Consider the following 4,684-nt stretch of genomic DNA (forward strand, 5'->3'; position numbering starts at 1 on the left):
CTAGATATGTTACTAGACTCCTTATGTTATTAGAAGGGTCCCAGTCAGCAGTAGGCTAGTAGTAAGGTTCATGGGGAGTCAAAAGCTATACAAGATTTTCAATTGCATGGGGGTTGGGAGCTCAGAGACCCTAACCCTTGCATTGTCAAGGGTCAGCCATGTTCTAGAATCCATCTTCTCCTTCACATCCAAGGCAAACGCAGCTAATTCTGTTTTGCTCTCTAGAATACATTTCCACCTCTATGCCCAAAACCACTGCAGGCCGGCTACATTCTTTGCACAAACTATTCCAAGAAACTCTTAAGTCTCTTCATTTCTGGTTTCTTCAATTTCAGACCATTTTTCCACACTGCTTTTACTTTTTAAAAAAATTTAAAAACTAAAAATTAGGGGTGCCTGGGTGGCTCAGTCAGTTAAATGTCTTACTTGATTTTGGCTCAGGTCGTGGTCTCATGGTTCCTGAGATTGAGCCCCGAGCTGGGCTTTGAGCCTGCTTGGGATTTTCTCTCTCCCCCTCTCTCTCTGTCCCTCCCTGGCTCTCTCTCTCTCTCTCTCTCTCTCTCTCTCTCTCAAAATAAATAAATAAATAAATAAACATTTATTTATTTATTTTATTTATTTATTTTTTTTAAATTTTTTTTTTCAACATTTATTTATTTTTGGGACAGAGAGAGACAGAGCATGAACGGGGGAGGGGCAGAGAGAGAGGGAGACACAGAATCGGAAACAGGCTCCAGGCTCTGAGCCATCAGCCCAGAGCCTGACGTGGGGCTCGAACTCCGGGACCGCGAGATAGTGACCTGGCTGAAGTCGGACGCCTAACCGACTGCGCCACCCAGGCGCCCCAATAAACATTTATTTAAAAAAAAACACTAAAAATTACCTTGTCATTCTCCTGATTTAAAATACATCATACCTGCCCCCAGGAAATTCTCCAAATTTCTTACCAAAGAATTTGATTATGACCCCAATGCAGTGTCGTCACTCAGTCTCCAAACCCCAACCCCCAAAACCTTATGCCTTCCTCACAGTGTAAAGATGCCATCACATTTTGCTTCTTCTGTGCTTTTGTCAAAATTGTTCTTCCCCCTCTCCTCCACACGCATCATTTAGAAACAACTTTAAGTCCCATCTTTTTTGTTTAAATTCCATTCCATCCCTTAAGTAAGTTCACCCGACTTACCATTTTACCCACTTGCTTTCCTAGCTCAATTTTCATGCCCAGTATAGCACTTAACACACTAAATACTGATTGTTGGCTTCTGAGTGTGGTTCTCTTTCTGGTCTGTCAGCCCCTCAAGGGCAGAAACTATGTCCAGTCATCTCTGTGTCTCAGTTCCTGGCATATCACACACCCTTAATGAATCCATGTTGAATTGAATGGCTATAGATGGTCACATTTGATACTCTAACTTGATCCTGTATATTTATTTTTTTATTTTTATTTTTAATATTTATTTATTTATTTTGAGAGAGAGAGAGAGAGAGAGAGAGAAGGGGGAGGGGTAGAAAGAGAGAATCTCAAGCAGGCTCTGCGCTGTCAGCATGGACCCCAACTTGGGGATCGATTTCAAGAACTGTGAGATCATAACCTGAGCCGAAATCAAGAGCTGGCTGCTTAACCAGCTAAGCCACCCAAGTGCCCCTATTTTTATTTTTTAACAGTGCATAATCTTTTAAAAAACACTTCTTTTCCCATATGATAGCATTTCAACTCTGAAGACATTTTTCATCTTTATGATAACATATCTTTTGTGTAGCAATCAGATGTTGGCCGGTTCACTTTCTGGCAGCAGAAATCCCAAGTGAACATTGTCTTCTGAATAGCAGAAATATGGATAAGAAAAGGAACGTAGCTCTGTGGTTTGCGGGGCTATCCAGCTGACCTGTGGCCTGAGACTCGTGTCTTGGTGGGGAGCACAGGGAAAGCAAGCTAGTCCACAGGCACTGTTCAAACTTCATCTTGTCTTTTCAAAGCATTTTTTCCTACCCAATATTTTCTCCTGAACCTAGAATCCCTCAGTGTTAGTTTGAGTGTGATGTGCAATTTGGGGTGATGTGCTAAGGGTCATTCATATTGTTCCTTTCCTGATTAAGAAGAACTCTTGGTCGTGTCAGCATCCGTGAACCTTGCTCTTCTCAGAGGTTCTACCTCACTTGAAAGGAGGGGCCAGAATATTGTGCATGAAATTACACTGAATCAATAAACTCAAGGTCACAACAAAAAGACCCCTTGTGGACCACAAATCTCAGAGATAACAAAACAGTCTTAACCTCCTCAGTGGCCTTGCCAGCATGGCTGTATTATCACCCAGGACAAGGACTAATGTTCACAGTGTTGACAATGAGTCATCAGTGAAAGGTTAAATTAGGCTCCATCCATCTATTTAAAAATCCAGATGAATATGGAAAGTTTTTAGGAGGAATTTCCCCCAAATGGTATAATTTTAAGAGTCTTATCCTTAAAGGAATGAACTACCATTGCCTGATAACTTGCTTTTTGTCAATTAGCTCATTTCTCTTCCTACCTATGCAAAATCAACCGAAGTATTTATGGTACCATTAGACCAGCTCCATGCCAGTCACATACCTGAAATTCATTTTTAAGTGTTTTGAAAAACATTTTATTTACCCTTGTGAGAGATAAGTGGTGGACATTGACTATCGTATATACTCAAAAACAAACTCTGAAAAAATGCAAAACATCTAAAATAATTACATAGTGTGGCTTTCTATTTTGCCTTATTATAAACATGTACCGTATAGTTCTTTGCCTTCCTCCCAGACTAGATGGTAAGTTATTTGAAACAAGACTATATCTAACATATCTTGTGTCCTGTGCAGCACATAAAGGAAATGCCTAACACTGTTAGTGTTCTCAACATTAGTGGTGACAAGGACCATGAGAATGGAACTGTAGCCTGGTCATCACAATACAGATCCTAAGTTTGAGACCAAATAGGTCTATCGCTATCTGGAGCACCCAGTGGCACAAATGGGTGAGTCTTCATAAAATACAGAAAGAGGAAGTGAATGATGGTTAAGACATGGCCAAATACAGAAGAATCCAAGTTAGCATTTAATAGAATATCCACAAATTCAGTCCAATATAAATTTTATTCTACACCTCTAAATATCTTGAAATACCACCAACTAAAGAAAGTTTTCATTTTGTCAAAAGAGTGTGTCTAGGGAGGTTTGACTGACACTGTGCAGGCATGAGACTAGGCTATCAAGGAGTGTTTATTTAACGAGAAGAAAGTAAATCCAAATGGCATGATATTTGAAGAACTATCTCGCAAAAGAAAGAGGGAAACATGTCTCTCTTTGTGATTTAAGTGCAAGTAAAGTCAGTAAGTGAACTGCGTTACAGGGAGGAAAGAAACGCATGTGTGTATGCGTGTGTGTGTGAGAGAGAGACAGAGAGACAGAGAGAGACAGAAGAAGAAAGAGACTGAGGAGACAGGAAAATAAAAAGAGATAAAAGAGATTGAGGAAGATAGTCTTATTTTCAGATTTTCAATACGGGAAGTACTTTCTCCAATTAGTAAGAGACCACACTAGATGACAGTTAAGGTCCTTCCAACTCCAGATTCCCTGCATTCCATGTCTGGATGCTTACCTTACTCAGAAGGGAGCGGATGATTGGCAGAAATAATGACTCAGCTCCAAATGGAATCTTAACAGCAATTTTTGGTTGTCATGGCAATTCAACCTCCAGCTTCTTAAAAAATCCAATGGAAGCGCACAGACAATAAGTCTCCTTGAATGCCCTTCAATCCGACAGCAGCAATATTCTATGCTACACCACAGACTCATGTCTGCTATTTTCCTTCAGAAGTCACTGCAGAGTATGTTGGTTGACTGTCACGCATTCACACAAACTCACTGAAATACAAATGACGCAAGCTGGGTCTTGCAAACAGACCAGATTCACACGACCTCCTTTGTTGTGTGTCTTTGTTTCGAGATTCCACTGCACCGACATTACATTAAAAAACGAAATGAGATGTACCTAACGCAGTATGTGAAGGTAAATTTATAGTCTTCAATGGCATTTGCTTGAAAAACAATAGAAGAAAATTCGGAAATAGGTTAACCATACAGTCAACTCATGAACTCGGGTTAAGGACATAGTAAACCATAAATTATAAAGAGAACAATAAAGAAAAAAGCAGAAATCCGATAGTAAAAATGAGAACAGAGACAAATAACCAAACCAAACTGATCTCCCACGACTTGTTCTAAGTGAGGTGAAAGATTGTCTGTGAGGAGACCTTATTTCTCTAATCCATCTGGCAAGTGCATTATAATATAGTCAATAGGAGTGTTGTGGGTGGGGTGGGAAATCAACTGCTAGTGAACAGGCAACTGATTTGTAAAAAGTGCTGTTAAATGGCAAATGAACTTTTCAATGATGAGAATATGCTTGTTAATGTCGTTAACAGAAAGATGACACACAGCCCAGACACTGGCCTCTGCAAGTCCGTCTGTGTCTGCCTTTCGTGGGTCAGACCCCTTTTCTAGCTCAGCACAGTTGTCGCTTATGCAAATGTAGAGCGATTGTTCCTCTTTTGTTGTCCCTGCCGGCTGCCAGGTGGCCCAGGTGCCTTAACAGCCACCTTTATTTCCAGAACTGACAAAGAGGAGTGGGTAATTCTCCCACTGGCAGATTGGGGTCAGT

This window comes from Puma concolor, chromosome B4 (assembly GCF_028749965.1).
Source record: "Puma concolor isolate L17-30 chromosome B4, mPumCon1.1.hap2, whole genome shotgun sequence".
In the NCBI taxonomy this organism is placed as follows: domain Eukaryota; kingdom Metazoa; phylum Chordata; class Mammalia; order Carnivora; family Felidae; genus Puma; species Puma concolor.